Source organism: Petaurus breviceps, unplaced genomic scaffold, assembly GCF_028583685.1.
Source record: "Petaurus breviceps papuanus isolate PSGF00001 unplaced genomic scaffold, PetGlider_PUasm1.0 224, whole genome shotgun sequence".
Lineage (NCBI taxonomy): Eukaryota > Metazoa > Chordata > Mammalia > Diprotodontia > Petauridae > Petaurus > Petaurus breviceps.
Window position 1 is genome coordinate 3,596,185 of NW_027185887.1, and position 19,147 is coordinate 3,615,331.

Below are 19,147 nucleotides of genomic sequence, written 5' to 3' on the forward strand. Positions count from 1 at the left end.
TTCCTGCTAGCTAAGTGGTGGTGGGGGGGGGGTAGCATTTTCTCTCCACATGCAAAAATGGCCCTCACCTACAAATAAAATGGCATTATAATCAATTAATTAATAAACATTTATTAAGCACCTGCCATGTTTTAGGCACAGTGTTAAGTTTGAGGGATGCAAAAGACAGGCCTTATTCTCTGGATAGGTGATCCTTGGTTGTAACCCGAGCTCTTTTGCTTTGCAAAAAACTGTATTCCACTTCCTCCAATCTTTCAGTGTAGAGGCTGCCAGATCCTGTGCAATCCTCACTGTGGTTACTCAATATTTGAATTGTTTCTTTCTGGCTGCTTAAAGTATTTTCTCCTTTACCTGGTAGTTCTGGAGTTTGGCCACAACATTTCGAGGACTTTTCAATTTGGGATCTCTTTCAGGAGGTGTCCAGTGGATTCTCTCGATTTCTATTTTACCCTCAGGTTCTAGTATCTCAGGACAGTTTTCCCTGATGAGCTCTTGGAGGATGTTGTCCAGGATCATTTTTTCATCATGATTTTCTGGTAGGCCTATGATTCTCAGATTATCTCTACTGGATCTGTTTTCCAGGTCAGTTATTTTTCCATTGAGATATTTTACCTCTTTTTCTAATTTTTCATTCTTGATGTTTTGTTTGACTAATTCTTGCTTCCTCATAGTTATTTGCTTCAATTTGGTTGATTCTCGTTTTTAGTGAATTATTTTCCTTGGTTAGTTTTTGGAGCTCCTTTTCCATATCACACATTTTTCTTTTTAAGGAGATGTTTTCTTCATTGTAATGTTTTTTAATTTTGCAATTTTGATTTTAAAAGTATTATTCGTTTTGTCATCTATCTCTCTCATTTGATTTTCAAAATTCCTTTTGACCTCATCTAGGAATGCTTTCTGTGCTTCAGACCAGTTCCCTGTTGAGGCTTCAGCTGTGGGTGTGAGTCATCACTGTCTCCCTCTGAATTTGGTTCCTCCCTCTCATGATAGTAGGACTCCAGAGTCTTTGTCTTTGCAGTTTGCTTTTTACCCATTTTGAGGTAGGGTCCTAGCCATGCTCTTCCTCTAGGTTTGCCAAGCCCTGGGGAAATAATTACTATGTTCTCAGGGTCAGGAGGAGATTGGAGCAGCTGGGGCTCACTCTGCCATCCTGGTCCCTGAAGGTACAGATAGGGGTTTTTAAATTTCTGGGCTGTGGATTGACAGTCCCAGGAGTACTTGCTGCCCCTGTCAGGGGCCCTGCATTTGCCTCTTATCCTGCTCCATCCAGTCCCAGCCCTTTGGTGATAGGCCCAGCAATGGCCCTTGTGGTTGATGGGATAACTTGCTGCCATGTTGATCAGGCCTTGTCCTGGCCTGCCTCTCTCTGCACGCTATGGAATCCTGGCCTGCCTCTCTCGGCTCACAGTCCTTATTCTCAAGGAACATATAGTCTAATAGGGGAGACAACATGCAAAAAACTATGTGCAAATAAGATATATATATATATATATATATATATATATATATATATATATATATATGATAAATTAGAAATAATCAATAGAAAGACTACATTAGAATAAATGGAAACTGAGAAAGATAGGATTTTAGCTAGAACACGAAAGAAACTAGGGAGGCCAGGAGGCAGACTGAGGAAGGAGAGAATTCCAGGTATAAGTAAGGGACAGCCAGTGAAACAGCTTGGAGATGGGAGATAGTATCTTGTTTGGGTAAAAGCAAACAGACCAGTGTCATTGGATGATAAAGTACATGGAGGGGTAGAAGGTGTAAGAAGACTGGAAAGAAGTATGTGTGTGTGTGTGTGTGTGTGTGTGTGTGTGTGTGTGAGTATAGGGGGAAGGGGTAGGTTATAAAAGACTTTGAATGCCATATTTGATCCTGGGGTTTAATGGGAAGCAACTGGAATTTACTGAGCAGATAGTGATGGTCAGACCTGTGCTTTAAGATCAATTTAACAGCTTAATGGAGGATTGACTGGAGTAGGGAGATATTGAGGTAGGGAGACCAACCAGCAAGCTATTGCAAAAGTTAAGGAATAAAGTGACAAGAGCCTTCAACAGAGGGCTGGTAGTGTCTGATAAGAGAAGGAAAAGAGATGGAGGTAAAATCAACAGATGTTGACAAGAGATTAGATATATTATATATGGTTTTTCATCTCAATACTTTCATAGGCAGTGGTGGCTAGGTGGTGCACCTAGAGCACCGGCCCTGAAGTCAGAAGGATCTGAGTTCAAATTTGGCCTCAGACACTTACCACTTACTAGCCATGTGACTTTGGGCAAGTCATTTAACCCCAATTGCCCTGCCTCCCCCCCCCCCCCATAAGAAAAATACTTTCATTGATTCAATGATTCTTTTTTTAATATTGTCTTCAATACTTGAAGGATCTATCTGTTATGAGTTCACTTGCTTCTCCTCTGTAACTATGGGTAGGAGTTGGTGAGGAGGGACCAGTCAGATTTGGATATTGATATGGGAGTGAGAAAGTAAAATGACATCTATGGAAAGAGGGCATAATGCTTCAAGGCTAGAGAGAGAGAAATGCCCTGTTGGTATGACAGGCTTCTCCTTGACTTAGCTTGCTGTTGGGTTCACCTGCCAGAAATAGGACAGCCCAAATTAAGAAGAGTTCTACCAGTATGAGCTTTTTTCCTATCCTCAGTTAATATTGCTATGATAGAGGACGAATGAGAACCTCAGGTTGAGTTTCAGCATCTTGAGCTAAATATCAGCCCTACCTGAAGCAGGAGATCAGTATTAAGTGGATATTCCTTTGCATACTTTCCATACTTCCATGTAGAACTAAACAAATTTAAACCATTGCTTTCTTAGAATTCCTTTGTTCATTATATGTACAAAAATATTTATAGCAACTATATTTGTGTTGGCAAAGACTTAGAAATTGTGGAGATGCTCATCAACTGAGGAATGGCTAAACAAGTTATGGTATATTGTGAATAGAAGTCTATCATGCCATAAGAAATGACAAGCAGGATGCTTTCAGAAAAAACCTGGAAAGACTTATATGAACTGGTACAAAGTGAAGTGAAACAAACTAGGAGAATATTGAACACAGTAACACAATATTGTATGATGATCAACTATGAATGACTTAACTATTCCCAGAAATGCAATGATCTAAGACAATTCCGAAGGACACATGATGGAAAATGCTATCTACCTCCAGAGAAAGAACTAATGAAATCTGAGTGCAGGTTGAAACATATTTTTCCAATTTTTCTTTGTTTTTTTTTTGAGGGCAAGGGGTATCTGTGTTCTATTTCACTAATATGGAAATATGTTTTGAATGGCTACACATGTATGACCTATATAAAATTGCTTGCCTTCTCAATAAAGGCAGAGAATGAAGAGGATATAAAAGAATTTGGAACTCAAAGTTTTATAGAATGAATATTAAAATTGTTTTTAATTGTAATTGGAAAAAAGAAAGATTTTTTTAAAAAGTACTCCTTGGTTCAGATTAATTCCATGTACCATCTGTAGTCCAGAAGAAGTTGCAAGCAGGCAACCTCAAGGTAAATGTTTTATTATGTATTATACATTGCTTATACTGTTCCTGAAGTAACAGTAAATGCTGCAAATGGTATTTGGACATGCCTATCTGTTCTTTGGGAAGTTAACTACAATATACCAATGTCACAATGCTTAGGGCTCATTAAAACATTTCTAGGTCATTCAGGAGGCAGAATTTGTCAGTAGGTGGTGACTTAGAGCTGTGCTGAATGCAAAAATCCACACAAACTTTGGTAATTATTTGACCTGGCCTAAAGTCAGAGTTAGAGTTGTGAGAATAGAAGGTTATACATGCTCTGAGACCCATCAAGAGCTTTTCCTCTTCTGCCTTCTCCTTTTCCTTTTCCTCTTTTCACTTCTTCCTATCCCAGCCCCCTCATCTCTGGGACTTTCTTGCTGCATAGAATCAGGATAATTGGCAACAATACTACCAAGTGGTTAAATATAATTTCATCAGTGCAGGTGCTCCCTCTACTGAGACAAACCACATCTATCCTATAACTTATAATAACAACTGGTATTTAGATAACATTTTTAGGCTCATAAAGGACTTCACAGACACTCTTCCTTGATACTCCAAAAAAAAAAAACAACCAAAACCCAAAAAATCCATGTAAGTTATCTAGTATAGTTACTACCATCCTCATTTTAGAGATGAGCAAAGTGAAGTGCCAAGAAGTTAAGTGACTTAGAATGGTCACACAGTTGGTAAATATGGGAGGTCAAATGGAGAAGAACCCACACAGATGTCCCAACTATAGTCCTAGAACCATCTGCTTCCTCTTTGTAAACAGTGTTTGAGGACTACTGTAGTCAAGAAATTCACCGTCCTGAGACCAAACTGGTGATTACCCTCTCTAGATTTTAATTAATCTGGGATGATAGATCATCACTGGGCAAGTACTCCAAGCTTTTTTACTTTGATAAGAATTAATTGCCAGAGCATCATGATGTCTTTCTAACTAGAAACTCCTTTGAACTTATTGTGGGGCCCTGGACCACTTTGAATCTTTCAGTGATCCATTGCAACAGGTTTAACTAAAACTGAACAAGGTCCTAAAACTGATTTCATGTTATTCTTGCCCATGAGACTCATAGCTGGATCCCAGATAAGCCACCTGGGACAAAGTTAGCCTCAACTGCACCAATTTGTGCTATAAGCTCCTTGCTTATAAGAGTCTCAGCTGGTTTGGTGAGAATGTGGGGAATTGACTTAAACTTCCCAGCTCCACAATGTCCTGACCCATAAGAGTGGGGAAGGGGTTAGGAATAGTCTGAATAAGGACAAGGGGGTAGGAGTAAGAAAGAGGAAGAGAAGTGCCAGTGATGTAAGAGCAAGGACAATTAGAAGAGAAGGCAAAGATTAAGGAGGTTTTTTTCTCCTCCTTTTGCCCCTGAAGGCTAATTTTGAAGAACTGAATGTAACAGAAACTGCTCAGACTTCCCTGAGAAAGTATAGGTCTATGAAAATCAGAAGGAAAGAGAGAGAAAAACTATCCCTGGCCCATTCTATACTGTGGCCAGCACAGTTGGTGGGCTAGGCTAGTAAGCAGTGAGAATAACGAGACAGGGGTGTAATCAATAGTCTGTTTATTACAGGGCCATTTCATACAGAGCCAAAGATGCAAGGGGCTCACAGAGTTTATGTGCCCCCCCAACAGAAGGTCTACCTGACCCAAAAAGAATGTAGACACCCCAAAAGAATGCACACAATGTACAAGGACCCTCCCTCTATGTGACCCAAAGGAATGCAGACAATATACAAGGACCCTCCCTTAATCTTGTTTACTATTTACCCTTGCTTAAGGTTAGTTATTTATTAGGGTAATATCCTAGGACTATATCTGGGGGTATAAACAAAAGAAAGATTACATGCCCTCTTGCTTATCTGCCCTGTAACCTTGCAGGTAACTGTATAGGGCAGAGAAATATTCCTTTAGAGGGGTCAGGGGACCCCAAAAGTACTCTACATCCAAACAAATTTATACATCCTCCTGCTTATCTGCCCTGTAACCTTTCAGGTAATAATATAGGGTAGGGGAACATTTCATTAGCAGAGCTGGGGGACTACTGAAAGTTGTCTACAATTCTACTTTGGTTTGTCTCATTGTTAGGACTTTTTCCTTATGCTGAAATAAAATTTACCTCCCTATAACTTATAATGTGCAGTGTCATAGAATTCTACATTTAGATCTGGAACAGGTTCTTTATGTTTCTTGTGTCATCGGCTTCTTTGGCGGTCTGGAAAAGTCTATGGACCCCTTCTCAGAATATTTTTATACACATAAAATAAAATATATAGAATTACAAAGAAAACCAATTATGCTTGTAACCTGGGGGTCAAACCTGGCAAATTTACAAAAAACTCTCCTCATTAGTGAAGAGAATGATTATTCAATGCTCTGTGCCTATGTGAAGAGTGGAACTGATGAGAACTTGGGAGAGTTTTTTTTTTCTTCTGGCTTTCAGATACCATATACATACTTTCAGCTCTCTTGAGGAAGATGTACCTAGAGGGAGAGAAAAACTTTGGGAAGAAGATGTGTAGATATGTCCTTTTTTTTTTTTTTTTTTGCTTTTTGGAGGGGGAAGGTAGGGCAATTGGGGTTAAGTGACTTGCCCAAAGTCACATGGCTAGTTAAGTGTCTGAGGTCAGATTTGAACTCAGGTCCTCCTGACTCCACAGCTGGTGCTCTATTCACTGTGGCACCTAGCTGCCCCCCTCAACATGTCCTAAATTTCCATTTCACTGATCTATAGATTTCATGGAATTTCCCCTTGGATGAGATCAGGGACACTCTCTCCTTTGAGCTAAGATATATCACTCTAGGGCAAGAGCTTATTAAATTTATGTTGCCTAAGATATTTTAATGTCTCTGGTTTGTTATCAGTATTGAGTAAATAGGTTTATTCCCTAATCATTATTTAAGTAACTTTTGTTAGGTGGGAAGGCAGTCAATTCATGATATAGAGACTTGGGGACCTCCTTCACCCCTAAGTGACTGTGGCCAGGACAGCAGCTTGATCCTGAAACTTATTTCCCCTAGACTAACTTTGTTTAAGGGAGCAGACTGATATAAATAATATATGGTTGTGAGAGATAGATTGTAGGAAAACTGAGCTTTACAGAGCTCATAACTTTCAAAATGAGGTGCTGGAAAAGACTTTTGGGAGTCCCTTGGATAGCAAGATGTAATCAGTCAATACTTAAAGAGATTAATTCAGGCTATTCATTGGAAAATGAAATACTGAAACTGAAGCTTAAATAATTTGACCACATAATGAGAAGACAGGATTCTTTGGAAAAGACCCTGATGTTGGGAATTACTAAAGGCAAAAGGAAAAAGTGATGGCAGAGGATGAGATAGATAGCATTAAAAAAAAAGGAGTAAACAACATCTCCAGATGTCTATCATATCTAGCTTATCTAAGATTCTATTCATCTTCTTGACTTCTTTAAAAAAAACATTTTTTTGGGTTAGATTTATCTAGTTCTGAGGAGGAAAAGTTGAAATTCCCCCACTATTATAGTTTTGATATTTATTTCCATCTGTAATTCATTTAGCTCTTCCTTTATAAATTTGGATGTTTTAGCATTTGGTGCATACAGGTTTAATATTTGCTGTTACTTTATTATCTAGAGTGCCTTTTAATAAAATGTAGTTTTCTGCTTATCTCTTTTAATTAAATCTATTTTAGCTTTGTCTCAAATCATGATTATTACCCCTGCTTTTTTTTACATTAGCTAAAGCTTAATGAATTTTACAATAGTTCTTTATTTTTACTCTATATGTGTCTTTCATTTTTAAATGTATTTCTTGTAAACAATATATTGTCCGATTTTGGTTTTTTATCTATTCTTCTATGCACTTCCATTTTATGGGTGAGTTCATCCCATTCCCATTCAAAGTTATAATAACTAGTTGTGTATTTCCCTGCCTCCTCAATTCACATATCCTTCTAAGAATCCCTCCTTTCCCATTCCCTTGCCTTCATATTTCTCTATACTTAGGAAGACTTTCATACTCAACTAGATGTATATTTTACTCCCTTTTTTACCCAGTTCTGTTGAGAATAAGATTCCTGACTCACCTGCCCTCTACCCCATTCTCTCCCTCCACTGTAAAATTCTTCCAATCCTGCCTCTTTTGTATAAGATAATTTGCTCCATTTACCTCTCCCTACCCAATTTTATTTTTTAGGATTATCCCACCATAATCAATTCAAGCCTAAGTACTCTGCTTATGTATACTCTTTCTAACTACCCTAATAATCATAACATTCTTAAGAGTTACAAACATGGGCAGCCAGGTAGCACAGTGAGTAAGAGCACCGGCCCCAGTGCTGGGATGACCTGGGGATCAAATCCGGGCTCAGATACTTAGCACCACACCCAGAAATAACTGGCCGTGTAAACTTGAGCAAATTACTTAACTCCAATTGCTTAAAAAAAAAAGTTACAAACATAATTTTCCCATATAAGGCAGTAAACAGTTTAACCTTATTAAATTCCTTTTAATTTGTCTTTAATGTTTACCTCATTTTTCCCCCCAATTCTTATATTTGAAAGTAAAATTTTTTGTTCAGTTCTGGTCTTTTCTTCGAGAATGTCTGAAAGTCCTATAATTCATTAAGTATCCATTTTCCCCTTGTAAGATTACACTCAGCTTTGCTGGGTAGGTTATTCATGGTGGCAAACCCAGATCCTTTGATCTTTGGAATATCATATTCCACACCCTTCAGTTTTTCAATATAGAAACTGCAAAATCTTGTGTTGTCCTGACTGTAGCTCCACACTGCTTGAAATGTTTCTTTCTAGTTGCTTGTAATATTTTCTCCTTGACATGGGAGCTTTGAAAATCAGCTGTAACATTCCAGTGGTTTTTAATTTTGGGATTTGTTTCAGACAATGATTAGTGGATTTTTCCTTAAAATGATAAGAAGCATCTACCTAAAATCATCAGCAAACATTATCTGCAACAGGGATAAGCTAGAAGCTTCCCCAATGAGATGAGGAGTGAAACAAGCATGCCCATTGTCACCAATATTATTCAATCTTGTACTAGAAATACTAGCAATAGCATTAAGAGAAGAAAAAGAAACTAAAGGAAGTAGAATGGACAATGAAGAAATAAAACTATTTTTTCAGACAAGATGATGGTACACTTGGAAAATCCTAGAAATTCAACCAAAAATTTACTTGAAACAATTTTAATAAAGTAGGAGGATATGAAATAAACCCACGTAAATCATCAGAATTTCTATACATCACCAACAAAGTCTACAAGAAGAGATACAAATATTTCATTTAAAATAACTCTAGACAGTATAAAATACCTGGGTGTATACCTGACAAGACAAACACAGGAACTATATGAACACAATTATAAAATACTTTTTATACAAATAAAGTCAGCTTTAAATAATTGGAGAAATATTAATTGTTTATGGGTGGGTTGAGCCAATACAATAAAAATGACAATTCTACTAATCTAATCTACTTATTCAGTGCCATCCCAATTAAAACACCAAAAGATTATTTTGTTGAGCCAGACAAAAATAGTAACACAATTCATTTGAAAGAACAAAAGGTCAAGAACATCAAAGGAATTAATGAAAAAAATGTAAAGGAAGGAGGTTTAGCAATACCAGATCTTAAACTGTACTTTAGCAGTAATTATCAAAACTATCTGTTACTGGGTGAAAAATAGAAAGGTGGATCAATGGAACAGAGCAGACAATATAATACACAACAGTAAATGATCATAATGACCTCATGTTTGATAAACACAAAGATCTTAGCTTTTGACATAAGAACTCACTATCTGGCAAAAATTGCTAGTAAAACTGGAAAACAGTCTGGTGAAAACTAGGTATAGACCAACAATTTACATTGTTTACCAAGATAAGGTCAAAATAGATACATGACCTAGACATAAACGGAGATGGCATAAGTAAATTAGAAGAGCATAGGACATATTACCTATAAGATTTATGGATAAGAGAAGAATTTGTGAATAAATAAGAAATAGAAAATTTTGTTGAATATAAAATGGATAATTTTGATCACATTAAATTAAAAATCTATAAATATAACCTATATAGTCAAGATTAGCAGGAAAGCAGAAAACTGGGGGAAAACTTTTATAGCCAATTTCTTGGATAAAGGTCTCATATCTCATATATATAGAGAGAACTTTGTAAAATTTATAAGAATATGAATACCCTAACTGATAAATGGTCAAAGGATATGGCAGGCGGTTTTTCAATGAAGAAATTAAAACTATATATTGTCATATGAAAAATGCTCTAAATCATTACTGATTAGAGAAATTCAAGTTAAAACAACTCTGAAGTTCCATCTCATATCTATCAGATTGGCTAAAATGATAGAAAGGGAAAATGACAAATGTTGGAGGGGATGTGGAAAAATTGGGATACTAATAAAGTGTTGGTGGAATTGTGAATTGATCCAATCATTTTGGAGAGTAATTTGGAATTATTTCCAGAGTTGTAAAACTGTGTATACCCTTTGACCTAGCAATACCACTATTATCTGTTTCCACAAGCTATCATGGCAAAAAAGAAAAGAATCTAAGTGTTCTAAAATATATATAGCAGTTTTTTTGTGATGTAAAAGAACTGGAAAGTGGGGAGATACCAATAAATTGAGGCATGACTGAGTAATTTGTGGTATATGGTTGAGATAGAATACTACTCTGTTGCAAGGAATGATGAGCAGCTTGGTTTTGGAAAAACTTGGAAATACTTGGAATAAATAATGCAGAATAAAATGAGCAGAAGCTGGAGAATGTTGCATACAGTCATAGTAATATTGTTCAAAGAGTAACTGTGAATGTCTAAGCTATTTTGAGTGATATGATCATTCAGATCAACTACAAAGTACTTATGAAGGAAAATGCTATCCATCTCCAGAGAAAGAAATTATATATGGAATTATGTATTATATGGTTCCACATATATATCTATATCAGATATTGACCTTCTCTAATGTGGAATTGGGAAGGAGGAAGAGAGACAACTTGAAACTCAAAATGTAACAAAAAATATATATATTTTTAAAAAGCATCACAGGACTCCTTAAAAACCATGGTCATACAGAAAACCTGGTAACTAAAGAAATAATAAAAGAAAACAGCCCAGATTTATTGGAATCAGAGGTCAAAGTTAAAATTAAAAAGAATCCATGATTACTTCCTGAAAGAAAATTCAAAATTAAAACTCCCTGGAATGTAATAACCAAAATCTAGTCAAATCAAAAAATACTAAATACAGTCAGAAAGAATAATTGAACACAATAGCCATTGTAAGGATCACAAAAGACTCTAATGCAACTACCTCAATGGAGAGCAAATCCTGGGCTACAATATTCCACCCCCGCCCCCTCCAAAAAGGCTTACAGACAATAATAACATATTCTGCAAAAGTGAATATTACCCTATAGGGCAAAATGTGGATCTTTAATAGAATAGAGAACTTTTGAGCATCCTGATGAAAAAACCAGAGCTGGGAACTATAAATTTTAAATTCAATTGTGAACACTGGAGACAAAAGAAATTTAGAAAATTAAATACTTTTGAACAATGGGAAGGTCTAAATTAGGGGTGGGGAACCTGTGGCCTCCTCAAAGAGGAGAAAATGTTCAAGGGGATAACAATCATAACTGTGAAGGTGAATGGGATGAATTCAACCATAAAAGAGAGGAGGGCAGAATGGAGTAGAAAGCAGAATCTAACAATGTTACCTGTAAGAAACATACTTAAAACATAAAGATCCACCCATAATTAAAATAAAAGGATGGAGCAAAATTTATTATCTCTCAAATTAGTTTTTAAAAACTCAGTAATGGCAATCATGATATCAGACAGAGTAACAGTGAAAACAGATAAGGTTAAAAAGATCAGCAAAAAAAAGATTATGCATGTTTTATATATTGGTATCAAATGGCACAACATTTGGGAACTTAAACCATAATTGGGGACCTCAATATGTCTCTTTCATACCAAGACAAATCTAATAAAAGGATAAAAAAGAAAAAAATATCATTCTAAAAGTTATATATGATAAATAAGAATACAAAAGAATATACATATTTCTTTACTATGCGTGGCATCTTTATAGAAATTGACCATGTGGTAGGTGATGTATAAAACCTCATAAACAGAGAACTGCAAAAATATATCATATTTTTATAAATTATAATATATTAAAATTATAATCAATAAAGGGCCTTTGAAGTAAGGATACAGACTTAAATGGTGATTTAAATAAAATAATTCTAAAGAACTGGTGTGTCAAAGAACAAATTATAGAAACAATAGATAATTTCTTCAAAGAAAATGACATCAATAGACAATATACCAAAATATTTTAGATACAACCAGATTAGTCCTTTGGGGGAATGTAGTATTTCTAATTTTTTTAATCAGTAAAAGAAAGGATGACTAGCTCAATGAATCGAGTATACAACTTTAAAAAATATTATAACAACAAATCACAAAACTCCAACTAAACACAAAAAATAGAAATTATGAAAAAATCAAAGAAGAGATAAAACTGAATTAGAAAGGAAATAATTAACATGATTGTGATACATTAAAAAAAAAGAAAAGAACATTAATGAAATAGTTAAAAAATATGTAGAAGACAGGGAAACTTCATTCAGACAAGAAGCACAAGGGGGTGTTTATAGTACCAGGTTGAATTTGATGCACACTTTAAAAACAACAAGACCATTGTTTAATATACAATTCTTTTTTTCTGTCATTTTCTTTTTGTATTTCTACATGTTCATTTTTGTTAATGACTCACTTTATGAAAAAATTTTTTAGAAACATTGTCAGTGGTTCACTGTTGCTTTTAGAGTCGAATAACTAGTCAGCTTTAAGGCTCTTAATGTAATTAGACTCCAAACCTACATTTCCAATGTAACATGATGCCTTAGTCCTACTCTCTTGGGGTCAGGTCTGTTATACTTCCTCCCTCAGGTTTCTAGGGTGACCTGAAGGGTTTTCTATAGCCATTGGCCCCCACTGACTTGTATTACTGGACATTGTTAGGGCCAGTTACTAGTACCTCACTTCTGTTCAACAACCTAATATCAAATAGCTTTTACAAAAGGATATTTGCTTCAAGCTACGGCAAAAACAAACATACAGGCATTTTCCTCAGTACCTCTAGGACATACTTTTTCTCACTTTACCTCCCTTTGCTGTAAGTAGGCTTAAAAGTTAGTTCATGGGCAGCTAGGTGGTGCAGTGAATAGAACACCAGCCCTGGAGTCAGGAGAACCTGGGTTCAGATCCAGCCTCAGACACTTAACACACACACACAAAAAACTAGCCGTGTGACCTTAGGAAAGTCACTTAACTCCAATTGCCCTCCAAAAAGCAAAAAAAAAAAAAACTTAGTTCACTTTCTACATATCATTGGTCCCAGGTCATGGACCAATTCATGTCCAGGTACAACATGATAACCATGAGTCTTTCTGTTGAACTAGGTTTTCAAAGGTCACTCCCATTCTCAAAGATTGTTCTTATTTGGGGCTGGGGGTGGGGCTGGAGGTAAGCATCGTGTGGGCTAAACAACCCAGCTTAGGTTCTGACTTCTAGCTTTGTGTGGCATACTCTCTTGACTTCTGAAACTCACATTGTTTGAGGCTCCAACTCCTTCACCTAAAACAGAATAAATGAAAAGGTCAAGGACCAGGACCTATTTCTTAGCCATATGGTTTCACAGGATAGAAGGCCCTAAAGTTCCTTAACATATGGTCTCTTACCAGACAATGTGAGTAAAAACCACCCAGTTCCCTGGGGATGAATGAGGCAAAGAGACTGTGGTTCATGCTGTTGAGCTTTTTTGAAGAAACCTGCCAGTTCCAACTATGGTTCCAATTGAAAAAGGTTTCTCTCAATCATATGGTTAGCCACCTGGAACAAGTTGCAGAATGTCTACACATGCTCCATAGTATCACCAAGTAATGACCTTTATATGTCAAAAAGATTCTCCTAGAAGAGAATTCCCTAGTGTTATCTAGGTGGAAAAGTTGCATTAGCTAAGCAAAGATGATGGGGTTTGCACATGTGCCAGAACTCCATTATGCTAATCATTTCATATTACTCTCATCATTCATCCCATGTCCCAGAAAAACCATCCAACTTATGACATTGATATTCTGTCTTCTACCTACCTGCCTTTATTTCCACAAACCTTCTGGCCATACTTGAATTAACTTCCCTCTTCTCACCCCTAACTTTTCCTCTCAGAATTGTTATCTTTTTTTCAAGGCTTAGCTTAAGTACTTTCCTACTTGAAACCTTCCTTGTTAACCTGTTCTGCCCTCCCCCCAAAGTGTTAATGTTCTTTCCCTCCTCAAGGTACCTGATATTAACTTATCTATGTACATGTTGTATCCTTATAGTAGATGGTAAACCCTAGAAGAGCATGAAGTTTCATTTTTGTAATTGTATCCCAAGTATACAGTTCAGTGCCTTACAACTAGTACACAGTTAATTTATGATGAACTGAATGAAATAATGCTCATTAGACTCATTAATTATACTTCTTGTAGTAGCATGAAGTGCTATCCTAAATTGACTGTTGTAATGCAGAAGTTATATCTACATATGTATCTATGTAAGTAATCTATAGTAGAAAAGTAGTGGGCAGCTTTCAGAGATTTGGTGTGCAGCACTGCCTTTAGAGATCTGGACCAGAACACACATAAACATCAATATTAGTTTGACAAAAATTACGGGGTAATTCAGAAGCTGCTAAGTGAAAAAGAAGAATTTGGTAGAGTTTACCAATATGATAGTTCATTCGTCTCTAAGAAGGAAGCATTTACTTCATCAGAAGTAAAGTGCAACTATTATTAATAGCATCTTACATGTAATTGGGAAATAAGATATACAGGCACTGAGGCATAGAGATCCACTGGAAAAGTCTAAAGGGGTATTGGAGAAAATATGGGAGAGAACAGATTGGAGGAGGGCTATCCTGTGGGACTGCTATTTTGGGGTGGGTCGGTAGGGGAAAAATGGGGAGAAAATTTGTAACTCAAAATCTGGCAGAAACGAACGATGTATATCAGAAGTTAATAAAGCATTAAGAAAAAGGAAAAAAAAAGTAGTAAAGTACAAATGAAGCTCAGAGAGATGCAGGATTCTTGGCTTAGTAAGAAGGCAAATGAAATTCAGTTTTACCTTGATAACAATGATCCAAAGTGCTTTTATGATATTCTAAAGTTTATTTATTGGCCAAAAACCTATGGAGCATCTCAACTTCTCAGTGCTGATGGAGCCACATTGATTGGTGGTATGGACATGATCCTAGAGAGATGGGCCAAACATTTCCATAGTGTCCTCAACATATCATCTTCAATCAATGCTGAAGCCACTGACTGTTTACTTCAAGTTGAAGTCAATGTCTCTCTATCCAGACTTCTAACTGAAAAAGAGATATTGAATGCCATTAGACTCCTCTCATGTGGCAAACACATGGTGCTGATCCTATTCCAGATGAGATTTACAAGGCAGGGAGTCCACTGTTCATACAAAAGTTGACTGAAATTTTCCAGATTATATGGTAAGAGGAGGAACCCTCAGGAGTTCAAGGATGCCTCCATCTCTATAAAGGAAAAGGTCCTATGACAATTATAGGGACATCTCTCTCTTAGTCATTGCGGGCAAGATTCTTGCCAGAGTCCTCTGATCAGAAGTCTGATCCTTCACCTGGAAGATAGTCATCTATTTGAGAGCAGTGTGGTTTCAGAAAGGGCCAAGGATTGTTTGACATGGTGTTTTCTGCCAATTAGCAGAGAAAGGTCAGGAGCAGAAAAAAGGTCTAATACACAATATTCATTAATCTGACCAAGGCCTTTGATAGTGTCAGTTGTGAGGCCCTGTGGAAGATTATAGCAAAATTTGGTTTCCCAGAGAAGTTCATCAGTACTGAGAGAAATTGCTATTTTTCTATTATATTAATAACCAATTATTAAATTAAGATGAAAAGGGTTTTTCCCTTTATTCCCTCATTCAGGCACCAGCCCCTATAGGCCAGTCAGTCAGTTTCTGAAGGACATTACTAATAGATGAGATTGCCTAAATCTTCTGGGTTCCTGCCCTGTGATCTTGGGTGAATTCTTCTCTTTAGGAAATAAGCCCACATCATGGTACTACTCCACTGGAGTTTAAGCTAACTTGGACTGGTCTGGGTAGAGATGGATTCCTTTATCTAGATTGCTTGAGGTTGCTGAATTTCATGATCAAGACATGTTGTCAGGATGAGGAGGTAATGACTTTTAGTCCACTCCCTCATTAAATTTTTCATCAATCAAGATTGATTTTCACCTGCCAGGGGTACCTCCTTTTCCAGAGGTATTGAAGCAATTCAGTGATCTCCATGGTTTTATCTTTGATTACTGAGAGAAATCACTGATCATTGATTTGTTGATTATTTGCTAGCCTAATTAATAAATTGATTATTAACAACCCAGAAACTCTGTCTAAGGCTTTTAATTAGTCTCAGTACTATAAGCCAGTTCCATGATGGTATGCTTGCACAGGTTCTGGATAATGGATGATACTCTTGTACTTTCCCACTCACCGATGGTGTGCAGCAAGGCTGTGTGCTTGCTCCCATGCTTTTTAGCATGATGTTTTCAGCAATGTTGCCAGACATCTTCAACAGTCAAGGTCAGCTACCACACTAATGGTACAAGCCAAGACTAAAGTGGAAGGAGAATTGGTGCATGATTTTTTGTTTTAAGATGCAATCTCTGAGGCTGAGATGCAACAAAGTATGGATTAATTCTCTGCGGCTTGTGCTAATTTTGGCCTGACAATTAACACCAAGAAAACAAAGGTTCTCTACCAGCCAGTACCAGACCATCCACATGTGGAACCATTGGCTATATAGCAAATGGAGAGAGTTTGAATGTTGTGGATAAGTTCATTTACCTTGGCAGTATACTTTCCAGGGATGCACACATAGATAATGAAGTTGATTCGTGCATTGCCAGAGTTAGATTCTTCCAGCCACTCACAAGACACTGTTATCTATCTTTATCCAAAGATCAAAACACTCCAAATTGATTAAAAACTGTCACCTAGTTTACATTTTTGGTGATTTGATTATTGATTGATTAATTCAATCTAGCTCTCCATTTCCCACCAGCCTAACTACTCTGAAACTTCTTTGGAATTCTCCATTGTGATTCCTTTCCCCAGGAAAATCATCACTGGGAAACCTCATTGTCTAAATGATTGAATCTGCTTAGTACTTACATCTCTTCAGTACCCTCTGCCCTTCTGATTGGACATTTTAACTACCCAAAGGTTAGGGACATGCATGTTCCAGGGCCTCTATTTAAAAAAGGGGCTCAACAGAGTTTTTCTCTCCATTTCCATCTCCATAACCAGTTACTGCTTTTGGACTTATTTGGAATTCTCTATCAGACCCCATCCCCACCCCTCAACTTTTCAGCTTCTTTTTGTGTGTTATTTTCCCTCATTATATTGTAAGTTCCTTCAGGGCTGCCTCTTCATTGACTGCCTCTGTTCTTAGTATTTGCATTTCCAGAATTTAGCACAAGGGCCTGGTACATAATAGGTGCTTATTAATGACTTCCTTTCTGTGATTACATAATTTATATAGATTGCTCTGATTGACTGATATTAATCATAGAACTCAAATTTTTTCCAGTAACTAGCTTGTAAAGATGAAAGATGATCTAGACCTTCACAACCCTCCCACAAGAAGCCTTCTCTGATCCGTTAGTGCTTGCTTCCTCCTAAAATTAGATTGCATTCACTTGTCATGCTCCAATGTAAAGAGCATTGGATTTTGAGGTAGTGGACCTGGGTTCAAAAATCAGTGCTCCTCCACTTACCATCTGTATAATCTTGGGCAAGTCACTTGACTTTTCTGGGCCTAAGATTTCCCATCTTTATAATGAAGAGCTTGGATTAGACTTCTCAAATCCCTTCTAGCTCATAATCTAGAATGCCTTTCTAGTCTCTGTAAATGTGTCTACCTCACAGATCCCCTCTTTTCTTCCATGGAAGCTCCTTGAAGACAGGGATTATTTTAACCTTTATCCTTGTATCTCTAGGTTTTATAGCACATAATAATCACTTGATGAATTGATTTAAATGTTATGTACATACAATGTACTCTTAAAAATTGTCAGCCCTAACTGCTATGTAGGATCACTACTTTAAACTGTAACAGAAATAACTTTTTCTGCATAATCTGGATTTTTGACCTTGAATTGTTCCCCCCCCCCCACACACCCAGGTCATTGTCTGTTCCCTACTGATGGGGTGTTTGGGATCTATGTTTGTAAAATGTATTTGTAAACTCAATTTGTAATACTGATTTGTAACATCAGGAATGATGGGGTGCTTGGGATCTATATTTGTAACATCAGTCTGTAAAACTTTGTAATATCAATTTGTAAAACCAGTTTGTAAAATCACACTCCATTCCTGCCCCCCTTCCCAGTCTCAGAGCATTAACTCTGCCCCTTCTCCCCCTGCCACTAGCTTCAGAGCAATAACTCTGCCCAGCAACAATTATCTCAGCTTAGAACAATAACAAACTATTCCTATGAATCCTTCACTAAAGTATCTATAAACATTCCAGCTTAGGCAACTATTATCTCCCCTTTGTATAGTGTTCCACTGCCCCCATGAATCCTTCGGTAGCCTATCTCTAGGTTGACTCCTTGGCTGCCTCAATGAATCCTTCAGGGCCCTATCTCTGGGTTAACTCCTTAGCCCATTATCCCGAGTCTCCGGTTAGCCTTGGTTCCCAGACATTAATCTTGTCAAACATCACACTGATGGGTGGCAGACTGGGCACTTCTCTATCAGCCCTTGACCCACCTAGTTAGCATAATTGGCATGGGTTCTACTATGGATGATTCTATATAAATCTTAATTCTATCCCTTTAAGGTTGCAGGTCCCCTAAAGATCCTTGCCCGCTGTAAGGCGTACAATAAACTTTTACAACTCTGACTCCAAGTTAGCTTGGGCCTACTGAATTCTTTCCAGACTGAATCAAAGGTTCTCTGGTGTTAAGATAAGATCAGAGTTCCTGCTGAACCTATTGGGAGCCATCCCTCTTCACTACCCCCAGGCTTTATTTTCAGAAAAACTGAGAAATCTTATAAATTGTGAGTTTTTCAGTTATTCTTTGAAATAAACTATTGCAGGGGTGGGCAGGTGGCACAGTGAGTAAGAGCGCTGGCCCGGCATTGGGAGACCCAGGATCGGTTCCAGCCTCAGATACTTGGCACCCACACAAAATAACTGGCCGTGTAACCTTGAGCAAGTTACTTAACCCCAATTGCTTTAAAAAAAAATAAAACTATTGCTAGGTACTAGTGCAAAACACTAATTTAACTAACCCATACTTTACCAAAAAACTCTCACTTATTTAATCATAGCACGAAAACATTGATATTTGTATAAACCCTGAAAGTTAATAACAAACACTAAAAAAAGGACTCAAATACATGAAATATTTCATCTTTTATTAATTTCTGCAGTTGATCTACTAAAGTTAGAAAAGTCAGAGTTCAAT